Below are 12,354 nucleotides of genomic sequence, written 5' to 3'. Positions count from 1 at the left end.
CTCTCCACTCCACCAATACAGTACACAGAATGTAATAGTACATACTGTACAATAACAGGTACAGTAATCTGATATTAAGAACAGTTTAATGAATAAGCAAAACTTAATACTATGCTTAGGATATAGTACAAACATCCAAATGGCTCAAACTGTCAAATGAAGTCTAATGAAGTATAATATAAGAGCAGCATGTTTCTGATATTCTCTTTCATCTGAGCTGGATACATAGAATAGAAAAGTAACAATGTATTTTTTAAAAAAAAAGGCTTTTTGCCTACTCCATCTTGTTCTCCATGAGACACAGACTGCTAAAAAGGAGCATGGCGGAGGGTCAGGCCACACACGGTACTGCAGCGATCGGGGGTTAAGGGCTTTGCTCGAGGGCCCAACAGCGGTCAGTTTGTTGGCCACAGAATTTGAACCAGCGACCTTCCGATCATGGGCACAGAGTTCTACCCCACTAAGTCGCACACTGCCCTCCACCATGCTTTGGTTATATCTTTGAAACAACTGGCCTAAGGAGCAGAGCCTCCACATGCACCCTGTCTGAAATCCTGCCATCTTGAGGGCCACTTTTACAACACTGGAGATGCGGAGGCGCTGGCATGTGGACAAGGGCACCCGACCCCCTCTGTGGCTAAGCCTACGGGATGGCCTTCCGACTGAGCATATTATTACCAGTCCAATTACTTAACAAAGCCCCACTGGGGGGGGTGGCACAGCAAGTGGAACCTTTTTATGCTTTATTAGGGAATTAATCAACCTACACAGAGCATGCATTGCTGTCAGTTAGGGTTAGATTTAAGATTTAATTTTTTAAAAACATAAGGACATGCATCAACGTAGACAGTAAAGTGACTATAGTCCAAAAAGGTTTGAAATATTTTTGATTCAAAGTTAATCTGTCAGATTACCCATTAGGAAATGTAGCTTCTCCAGATTTTTAGTCTTTCATTAGCTACATGAACAGAAGAGTCTTTATATTTTCTGAAATTATTTTTGGAGAAGTAACATGTGGTTTCATAAAGCCGCTGCAGAGATTTGTTTTTTAGATCCTACTGATCTTTATGAGATTTATTGTGAGATTTTTACCGCACAAGATACCGTACTTTTGGTACTTCAAGAAAGTACTAAAAGTATGATACATCAAGGTGTTGGTTTTCCATTGGCATAAAAACTGGTAGCAGTGCCGATTGATATCACAGCTCAAGGTGGAGAATTTTGTAATGAATTCGAAAAATGCCTGTTGTAGGACTGGACAACATGCGATATTACTCCAACACGGCTGAATGAAGTGCAATGTTAATACCAATATCGCATTTTATGCACATGCAATTCTTACATTGCTAGTCAGCTGTATAAAATCAGGCTTTTTCTTACTGTCATTTCCATACGGACATTTTAGCACAGCGGCTCACGAAAATATTTTTACTCTGTTACTATGTCATAGGAAAAAAAACTTAGCAGACTTTGCCATTTCAATTATTATTCCGTTGATAGATTATCTAATATATGTTTAAAAATCTGTTTAAAGTTTACCTCCGCTGCTTTTGCATGATCGCTGCGGGCGTATTCTAAAACCATAATAATCATTTTCATACTCGCCGTTTAAATCACTCGAAGAGGAGTTTGTGAGAAATTTTATGTTTTAAATACCCCAATATGTTTTACAACAAAATCACGTTGCTAGGACAGTATGCTATATGCTATATACATTTTTTTTTATTTCTTGACATGCCATTCTGATTTTTTTGTTGTATCGGTTCTTTCAACCAGATCACTATATTACTTTATTAATTATTGTTTTCTCTGTTCACAACTGTTTTCAAGGCAGCGTGTGTATTGTATTTCAGAGGCAGGCTATTCGCATAACCAATTGACAAAAAAAGTCCCACCCCAAAGTACCAAGGAAGTATCCCAGTTGGTTTAGCAATTTTGGTACTGGTACTCAACTGGAAGCTGAAGTACCAAAAGCCCATCCCAATGACACTGAAGTATGGCAGTTTCCTCAATGTGATACAACCTGTTATTTTGTCCTTGTCGGGACATTTTTTTCGGTCACCACAAGTGCAAACTCAATTTTACAAATATCTGTGATTCCAATCAAAAAACTAAACATGCCAAAAGTCTTGTACAGACGCACCTCTGCTTATGAACTTTCAACTTACGAACTTTCAGACATACAAACGAAGAGGACTGTAAGTCCAAAATGTGTTCCTTGGGCTCCCATTTCCTGTCCGCAACATGAATTTTTTTCCTGCGCACCAATTCCACCTAGTTTGACTTCTGGCCGCTACTCCCGCCACACAGCAGCGTAACGCACATACTCCCAGCATCCAAGTTCTTTGTACTTGCGTATATCCTTAAAATGATGTTGAATAACGACGTAAGAACATTTCAAATTACGAACGGCTGCTCGGAACGTGTCTCATTCGTAAGTAGAGGAGTGTCTGTATTTTGTTTGGTTGTTTATGGTTAAGGTTTGGGCAGGATTGGGGTTAAGGTTGTCATAGTTGGGACTGGGGTTTTGAACGGTCCCCACAAATATATCCTCCTGAGACCCCACCCATTCATTTATGTCCATTGTAGTGGACATTTTATTTTTGCATCTATCTTTTCACTCATGTAAGGAAACGTATTTATTCCTGTTGTACACTAAAGAGGACATGCTGTGAAATTAAAAATAAAAATAAATTTGAAAAAATCTAAATTGTAAGTTGTCTTATTTCCTCCAAAGACAAATAACCTAAAATTGAAGGACACTTTTTTCCTCGGGTCTCAGGAGGATATAGATACTAATCTGTGTGTGTGTGTGTGTGATTACATAGGAGACAAAAAGGATTTAAATAGCTACAGCGACGCTGCAGAGAGTGACCAGCCCTTGCAAATACATACCAAACAGGGTCAGCTAAAGGTCCCTGGCATGACCATTCTCTGCCTGCTTCTTCTGACAAAGACAGAACGTGATATGCAGGCCGCAGCCAGAAGGCAACGAGGCCCAGACGGGCACTGTCTCTATAGCCTGCAGCGAACAAGTTAACCCTCAGCTGTGCCAGACGGGCTGATTAAAATTACGGCACATTGTACGTGGATCTTAGGGGAGCTCGTAACACAGCGTGACCCGATGGCATTTCGACATCAACTAACAGAGTTCATTACCGTTCGCGGGAGTGGCTCACTCTGGCAAGTTGTATATCGTGGTTGTCCAAAGAAAACCAAGTATTTCCACTTTTTGACAATTGTGACTTACTACAGATGGAACATGACCTTTCTCCTCTATCTACTGATAGTGTCTGACATCTAATCTACTTTATAAGAAAATGCATTTTTTCACACTCCTAAAATAATGGATTTTTGGAGATTTTGCTGGTAACTCTTCCCCTCTCTGGTCTACAGACCTGGCTCATGTAAAGTCACTTAAACCAACTGGCAGCCACCACTGGACAAAAAAACACAGAGATCTGTATATGAATATGAATATGATCATGTATGTCGTCTTATTCAGGGCAATTTTTTTGCCCGCACATGTCACTTTGGGGACTGGCTCACTGATGACCTTGGCTGGAAGATCCTCAGGTCTGGATCAACTTGGGGTGCCAGGGTCACCGAGGGGGGGTGGTGGCATCCATCAGCGCTGAACGGAGCATGGAAACATGAAGGCCATGCCTAGACACCACCAACACAACCCCTTAAGAGGCCAAGGACACTGCAGCCAAAAGAGAGCCAAAGCCAAAGAGACCAGCAACTTCCCCAGAAAAATAGATGCTCCTCATCTTTATGTTCATTAACCATAAGTAACCAAATAAAACATAAGACTTTAGGCATTTTTATTTTTTCGAAGCCATCCTAAATTGAAAATATCATCAAATATGAATGTGGCACGAGAAATCACACAGAAAAAAACAGGATACGTCGTTAGATACTATATGAGATGTTTACACTCATGATCGCCACAGATACTATAAGCGTGACTGGATGGATGCTACCACTGACCGGCATCAGTAGAAAGTATCGCACATCATATCGCTAGCCCGGGAAGAGATCACAATTAAAAGATGGGTGACAACTGAATGTGCATCTCTATCTCACCATTGAAAAGTCGAAACATCGTAAATCGATGCGAGGAGCATCATAATACTCATTACTTAGTGTTCTTTCCCCATCTCGTCTACATTATCTTGTCGCTTGTGTTGAACGTGCCACCACTGAAACCCTTGATCTTCAGCAGGAGGAAGATGACTGGGACGAAAAAAGAGCAAATGAGGGCCAACTCCTATGCCTAAGATCCCTTCAGAGAGCAATATACTGTAGGTTACAGGATATAGCATCACACTCTTGGCTAGCGAGTGATAGCTGGACTTCCTGTGGGGCATCGCCATAGCACCTGGGCACCAAACATGGACCGATCCTTCCTCGGACTGCATAACCCACCAAAAGGGGCCGAGGTAACAGCGCCGCTGAAAGTGAGGCTTATGGGTTTTCGTTGAGCTACAGGGGATTATATTACCCTTTGAAGAAAACAGGATTTCTTTTAGTGAATCTAAGCCCTTCCCGCCGCTTCCTCGTTCGACGTGTCTTTGAGCGCTCGAAATAATACACGTCGCCAGCCGATTCGCCACGGAGCCGGGCCGCCTTCATCTCGACGTGGCTTCTCCACAGGAGACGTTTTCCGTCGCGCTGAGTAGAGTTTATCTCCCGGAGTTATTCGGTTCCCACTTCGGCCATCTGCGGGAAAAACGCGTCCAGACTCCACAAGGTTCCATTTCCGACGCCATTCATGCCAGAGACACAAACACTAATCATATGCCTGTGTCCCGCATTCAGCCGGCACACTGTTTCATTTCTGTTTATGTATGCGCCTCGATAATCACTGATTTACCTCGTGTCGCGTAAATCAGGAGGCTTCACATCTTTTTATCGACTGTTTAACGGTCATTGGCGTAAAATTCAGACATGCTGTTTACCCCCTCCAGGAATATTGCGGAGGGAGGGGTGTTTTCCAGAAATAACATAACTGCTAGCGCCAAAGCTTAAGAAAGTAGGCCTCAGGCCTGGCAAGTCCAGCCAAAGTGTGCCTGCCTTGCAGGGTGTGTTAGCGAGGACTCTATGCCTTTAAGCGCGGCAGCCGGCAGCATTTGGTTTGCGGCACGTGTCACTTTCCCTCCCCTATGCCGACGAGCGCCGAAACTATTATTAATAGCTCTGCTCTCACTGGAGCGGAGGTCGCAGGCGACACAAGCTGCCTTGGGGCACCAAGCCTTGGCGTCGGGAGAAAGAGCTGGGGCCCCATGCACACTGCTCCAGGCCGAAGCATGCTGGGAGCACAGCAGGGGCCACCGGAACCCCACCTCACAGCTCAAAGACGGGGTAGGAGCCTTTAGCAAACATTTACTGGCACCATAATAGCACCAGATGTTATAAAGCTAACTGCTGTGATACTATACTAGAGATAGAGTAACATGGCATAGTATAGTATGACATAGTGTAGTATAGTATACCATATCACAGTATAGTGTCGTATAGTACTGTGTAGTGCAGTATAGTATAATACAGTGTAGCATATTATAAATTAGTATTACAATATTTATCAACCTTATGTTTAGTATTACAGATCTTACAGCAGTGATAGTATAGCATAGCATACCACAGCATAGCTTAGTATATGCTGCAGTATAAGTGCAAAACTAACAGTGGTGATAGTACAGAATAGCATAACATAACATACCACATAATAGTATAATCCTATTAAAACTATGTAGCACTGATTACTGTACTAAATAGTTGAGCATGGTATACTCCAGTAATAATATAGTTTGCTATTGTGTGATATATAGTAAGAAAAGAGTGATACTGGTATAATCACAGAATCTGCTTCAGGTGCTGAATGTAAGGAGCACAAGGTGATCCAATCAGCATGCAGCAAAGCAGATTGTCACAAAACACTACCCTTCCAGCACCGGTGGGCGGGGCATGAGATCCTCAAAGGGGGGTGCGTCTGCTGCATGAGGGCAAAAGTTATATTCCAGAAGGTATGATTTGCATAATGTTACTGCTCAAAACACAAACAAACAAATCTATGCTTTAACCTTTTCATTTTTAAAAATGACACAAAATGTTTTATCGGGTAAAGGTGCAGACGGTGCTAATTTTTCCGTTCTCTCAGGGGACTCCCATAATCCGAAGAAACGCGAACACACAGCTCGGAGCCTGAGCGTGTTAATTAACAGCGATTTGAAGCTGCTGCACAATGGCGTCTTCTGTCAAACACAAAGCAAAGCTAGCAAATAGCTGGGCAAAATGCTAGCCATCGTTGTTTTTTGGTTAACAATTAAATTGTTAATACAAGAAAATGGATGAAACAATTAACACAATATTTATAGCCTGTTCGGCACAAAGGAAAATAAAAACACCACAGAGCTGAATCCCCGTCTCTCTCCCAGCCAGCAAAAGCTGACGCATGTGTCAGGTTAACAGACACAAGCTTTAATGTTTGTTAGTTTCATTTCACCTTAAGTACACTGTCTCCTTCAGAGTACCAAGCCTTTCAAGTATAACATAGTGTGAATTAAGCACTTCTAAGGTACTTGCTGGGCACTTCAAAGTGTCCATTATTCAAAGTTAGGAAAATTCAAGAAAATTAACATGTCTGCCACAAAAAAAAGGAATATGCTAATCGGCCAGAAGTAAGGAGCAAAAAATGTTTACTCTCACAAAAAGTTCTTCGCTTACGCTGAACACCAGAAAAGGACAGCCTCTGTGATTGTGATCAGGTGCCGTCGCAGTATGTCTTCAAACGCCATGGCTGCCTTTGAACAACGTCGTGTTTAATCGCCTCAGCTGGTTCCCCTCAAAGTCTCCTTCACGGGTGAAAGTAAACACTAGGCCATGAAGGAATGCCCTACTTGCAAAATTCACCGATCCACTCCTGTGGAGTCACAAGAATGGTGATGTCAATCAATTAAGTAATGATTATCCCCACCTGGGGGCGCTCTACTTAAGCTGTGCACCTCCATTACCCAATCACTGAGTTCTGAGTAGATCTCCGCCAAAAAAAAAAGCCAATTAATCCATGCTGTGGTTCAGTGAACCTTGCTGGTAAAAGTACTTAGTACACCTTATGCCTTCTATCTCCTTTTTGTTGAGTTTTGGTTCATTAAAATCCCAGGTTGGCCATAACTGTCATTCTGAATGATTTTATTCCCCCTGTAATGAGTGAAAACACAAAAGTTTCCACTACTAAATAACAGCGTGGAAAGATCATTAAGATTTCACTCATTTTCATTAATACTCATACTCATCTTTCTGCCTCTGTTTTGACCTGACAGGTTTCCAAAGCGATGTTTAAAGGCCCTGACTGAAATTGATTTCCAGGAATCATTCTCCTTTCCAGCTAAAAAAGGCATTACTTTAGATCACCTAAACCAGTCCTGAGTGTGCAGGATGACATGAAGAAGCACAGGTCTGCTGCTCCAAGAAAAGCCTCCTTTTTCCCAAAGTAAAAAAAAAAAAAAACACAAAGCAAGCAAACACAATCTTGAAAATCATACTTATGATGCCCATAAGAGTGTGATGTCATCCCGATGAATGAAAGTTCACCACACTTTCATAGCAAATAGCACCTTTTTTGGTCGACCTCTGTAAGTAAAGAGTGTATGTAGAGTCATGCTATGTTGACAGGCTCGGAGTAACAACACGATATTGTAAGTGCTTTTATAGGATTTGGGAGGCGTGGCTGACAGGACGAGATGCAGACCGTGTCAACACGAAACACCATTACAGGTCAGGAAAAGACGGAAAGGAAAAGAGAAACATGCCCCGACAGTGATTTTTTGGTACATTTTTGTTGGAGGGTCTCAATTTAACAGACCCTCGATGGAGGGTGGCAGGTGCCTGCTGGGAAATAAATGTTAAAGAGTTGTCCACCTTTCTGACTCCCCAAAAGCCGCTCTTTTATGGAATCTGGGGACTCCATTTACTAAACTGGGACAGACCCTACTGGTGCATGCCCAAACAAGGGATGAGGACAGGTCTCAACTTCTTGTTCGCTCTGTATCTCCGGTCGCCCGTATACGGTTACTGGGATACCTCTACAGCAGGAAACAGATCGGTTGTACAGACCAAGTCTGATTTCAGCTGCATACATCTGCACCTGAAACCCCTCTCCACAACTCTGTACTCAAAATGCAATTTTATATTTCCAAGATAAATCACATAAATAGAAAGGCGGCGGCAAGCATTGTTTCCTTTTGATTTTCACTCATAAAAAGAAACATGAATAAACCAAAAACCCCAGAATTAAAAAGCTGAGATTGCTGCCTCGATAGGCCCTTTAATCTGCGTCAGGTCAGTTTTCATGACCTTCATTAATACAAGAAGAGTCCCGAAAAAATCTGATCCAAGAGCCATCTTGGATAACAACGTTTCGAAACACTGCGAATATAGTTTCACAATAAACTGATTTCCTACAGCCATAAATCAGAGAAAAGGTTAATTAATCTTGATCGCATAAATCTGATATTTTAAACTGCATCAGTTATGTTTTAAGGAGCTTTTCCCTACCTGGATGTTGTGTTGTGCCAGTCTGGTCAGAAGGTACCAAACTAGGACAGAAGGACAGGGAAACTCGACCCCAGCTGATCCTGAAAAGTTTCATACACCCCAAATAATTCAAGCACCAGTGAATCTGTGGCCAAAAGCCTGGTAATGGTCACCAAGAACCAGAGTGAGCATTCTCTCTTAAATAAGAATCATTTTCTCTACATTTATCTGTAGTATTTAATTGGTTTTTGCGTCAAACTTTGTAGATATATCGCAAAAAAAAACCTGTGCAAAGGAGTCTGAGTAGAAGTTTAATAACAATATCTCTAATACACTCACTTCTAAGGGTTCAGAGAAAGCATATTTCAAGGAGGAGACGCAGAAGGGGAATAGGCAGCAGGAGATACAGGAGGAGGAAAAAGGCAGGAGGAGACGCAGAAGGGGAATAGGCAGCAGGAGATACAGGAGGAGAAAAAGGCAGGAGGAGACGCAGAAGGGGAATAGGCAGCAGGAGATACAGGAGGAGGAAAAAGGCAGGAGGAGACGCAGAAGGGGAATAGGCAGCAGGAGATACAGGAGGAGGAAAAAGGCAGGAGGAGACGCAGAAGGGGAATAGGCAGCAGGAGATATACAGGAGGAGAAAAAGGAAGGAGGAGACGCAGAAGGGGAATAGGCAGCAGGAGATACAGGAGGAGGAAAAAGGCAGGAGGAGACGCAGAAGGGGAATAGGCAGCAGGAGATGCAGGAGACGTGGGAGGGGGAATAGGCAGGAGGAAACGCAGGAGTGCTGCTTCATACCTGTATATGGATGGTACAGCAATAAAGCTTCCTTGAGTTTACTTGATTTATTATTTAATTGCACAAAAAGCAGGCCTGAGCTTGTTCTTACTTCCATTTGCTCTGTAAAGAGTCGTGTTCCTCCAGCCGTGAGTGCAGTCAAGGTAAGAAAGTTTAAAGGAGGTGCCCTCTTCACACACGCTGACGACACCAGCCAGATCAGTTTTGGCCCGATAACCCAACAGGTCAACTAATGTGACCCGGCGGGACTACCCGAGACCCTCTGGCAGATGATTCATCAGGGCTAAACCTGACTAAGGAAAAAATAACTGCTGCTCACTTCCTAAATAAGGTGTCCAGCCCACTGCAGCCCTCCTGCTTAATGCTTAATCAGGACGACTCATTTGGCATCAGAATGAATAAAAAAATCAGCCTGCAGCCCATTAATATACAAAAACTCTGAGCTGCAGCTCAGCCTCGAGTGGACAAGCAAAGACATCCATCGCAATTGTGTCTTCAGTGTCGGGCTTCATCACACTGGCTTAAGTCTTTCACGTTGAGCTTCTCTTTACCACTTAAATAAACGTGCTAATAGCTAAAGCGACTTTAGCAGAAAGTGGATGTAGGTTCGGTGACGTGTAAGATGATTTTCAATGGAGAACAGAAACAACTTTGAAGTCAAGTCTTATTGGGCTAACTGACCTCAATGGAGATAGTTTTTTAATGAAATTTCTGCAGTAAACGTATCCTGCCACAAGTGGGATCTAATGATAGAAGAAGAAGGTCTCAGAGGCTGTGTTGGTTCATGGTGGACTTGAATTTTACCACCATTTCTGGGGTGGGAGGGAGATTCTCTGGCCGGTTTGCTGCGGACCCTGGGATTGCGCCAAATCGGGCTGGCGCAGGACCTGGCACCAAAGGGTTTGTAGCACAGTGCCTGGTTGTGGACGGGCCATCACACTGAGTCCTAGTTACAAGGGACCTGTCGACCTCGGCGGCTCTGTCCTACTCTCTTAATCAAAAGCAGCATCAATTAATCAGCCGGTGGGCTGTAAATCATTAGCCCCAAGGCGATTTGATTCAATTACGATTAGTGAGGGAACAATTTGATGCATCAGAATTCTTTGACTTCTGTCACAATTCAATTCGATGAATCAATTGTTTGATTATTTTGATAACCTAAAATCAAACCTTAACCTTTAACTTCAGTGGGGAAAAAAATCATAAATATGGGATCTTTGTCACACACTATTAATAGAATACAAAGAAAGTAGAATTTTAGAACATAAATTTTTATTGTTATTATTAAACATGGAGGGGGGGAAAAAATCATAAATATGGGATCTTTGTCACACACTATTAATAGAATACAAAGAAAGTAGAATTTTAGAACATAATTTTTTATTGTTATTATTAAACATGGAGGGTTGTGTATTAAACATGGAGGGAATGTTAAAGTGTACAGAATAAAAAACAAACAGTTAAAACGAAGCACTATCTGATTGTGGGGGGGGGGGGGGGGTCCTCAGTTGTGAAACTAGCCAAGCTTGCCTGCACAGATTAGCAGAATGAAGTTACATGGTCTTTTATTCCGTGGAAAACGAAAGATCGATCTGTGGGCCAGATTTAATAATAAATTATAAACATGTCATGGGTCGGTACTTTGAAACCTCTTCTAAGTGGTGAATGAGCTGATGAAATCCCTTCCTCCCCTACAGAAAATGGCCGATCGCCCAACCCAATCATCTCCATTATTTCAGTGCTGTGTCTTTATCTCCGGTGATGCTGACTTTGAATACTGGTAATGTTGTGCATTTTTAAGGCTAACACTACTTTATACTTAGCTAATATTACTTCGCTAGCTAGCTTGCAAAAAAGAACAACTTCTCCATGTTACGAAACAGGGGCGAGTTTCCCAAAAGCGTTAAAAGCACTTACGTTATAAACATTAATGGACCTTCCCTGCCATTCTATGTTTCGGAAATTTGAGTGCCATGGCCACTACTTTGTGCGCCTACCTGCAACACACGAACACGACAGCACAGAACCCTAAAGTAGGAGTATCTTTATTGTAACCCCAAAACTCGATTCTGACGTTGCGGATCAATGCATTGAATCCCCACCTTAATAATCAGTTCATCACAATGCCTCAATGTATCTCGACACCCCTATCAACCAGTAAACAATTAATCTACAGTCTCTTGGTCCGGCTTTGTCGTTTGTACCCCAACCAAGTGAACCAGGTTACTTATAAGAATGACTCAACACCCCAATTAGCCTCCTGTTTTTTCCCGGAAAGGCAGCATTAGGAGCCAAATCTACAAGGGGCCACTTAGTAATTCAAAAAAAGTCTCCATCACATGACTAACTGGGCAAAATAATAACCATTTTACGCGTTTACACTAAAAATAAGACCAATAAAACCAATTTATCCACCCTGAGGTCTACTCTGCTTAATAAAAATTACATGACCATTGTGTTAAAGGTGGCATTTTAGTCAAAAGGCTTTTACAGGAAACCGATTGAGGCACTAATGTAAGACCTGAGGAGAGCAAACTTCCTGTGTCAAAAATAAGAAAGCGTTGCGATGTCGTTATTCAAAACCAGCATTTGTGCTTAGCATGATCCAGAAGTTATTATGCAAGGAAAACGCCACAATAAAATATGCTTAATAGCTTTTACGTATGAATATGAGGCCCTAAACAATTTGCGATCCGAGTGCGTCACTGGCACGATGGATGGATCAAAATGGACAGACAAATTTCAACCAAACAGGAACTAGCATGGCGGTCTGTTTATGGTTTTGAGGTCGTACTGTGCATGTATAATATCAGAGGCATGAAATAGGTTTGTTAAACTGGTGCAGGGACACGAGGGAAGCTCCCCTTGTGCGTGAAGTGGGATTGCACTTCAGCCCCACCAACAGAAACGGGAAGAGAAACTGCCAAGCAGACAAAATGGGAGAATGAATGACTCTCAGGCAGCCGGAGAGCGGCACGGGATCGAATGCGTTGCTACGATACGCAGCACCTAGGTGGT

General features: G+C 42.5%; 1 protein-coding gene and 1 long non-coding RNA gene across 8 annotated transcripts in view; one reads left to right on the top strand and one right to left on the bottom strand.

Moving 5' to 3' along the window:
* The window catches only part of LOC111845701 (PHD finger protein 21B), a 60,613-nt gene that overhangs the window by 35,139 nt on the left and 13,120 nt on the right, over positions 1-12,354 (bottom strand). The window lies entirely within an intron of this gene.
* Positions 5,218-7,924, top strand: LOC111845702 (uncharacterized). The gene is made up of 3 exons (XR_002838698.2): positions 5,218-5,367; positions 5,878-6,029; positions 7,326-7,924. It is a non-coding gene; the product is annotated as an uncharacterized lncRNA (long non-coding RNA).

The sequence above is a fragment of the Paramormyrops kingsleyae genome, chromosome 3 (genome assembly GCF_048594095.1).
Source record: "Paramormyrops kingsleyae isolate MSU_618 chromosome 3, PKINGS_0.4, whole genome shotgun sequence".
In the NCBI taxonomy this organism is placed as follows: domain Eukaryota; kingdom Metazoa; phylum Chordata; class Actinopteri; order Osteoglossiformes; family Mormyridae; genus Paramormyrops; species Paramormyrops kingsleyae.
The sequence above is the reverse complement of the archived record's forward strand: the minus strand, read 5'-3'. Positions and strand labels throughout refer to the sequence as shown.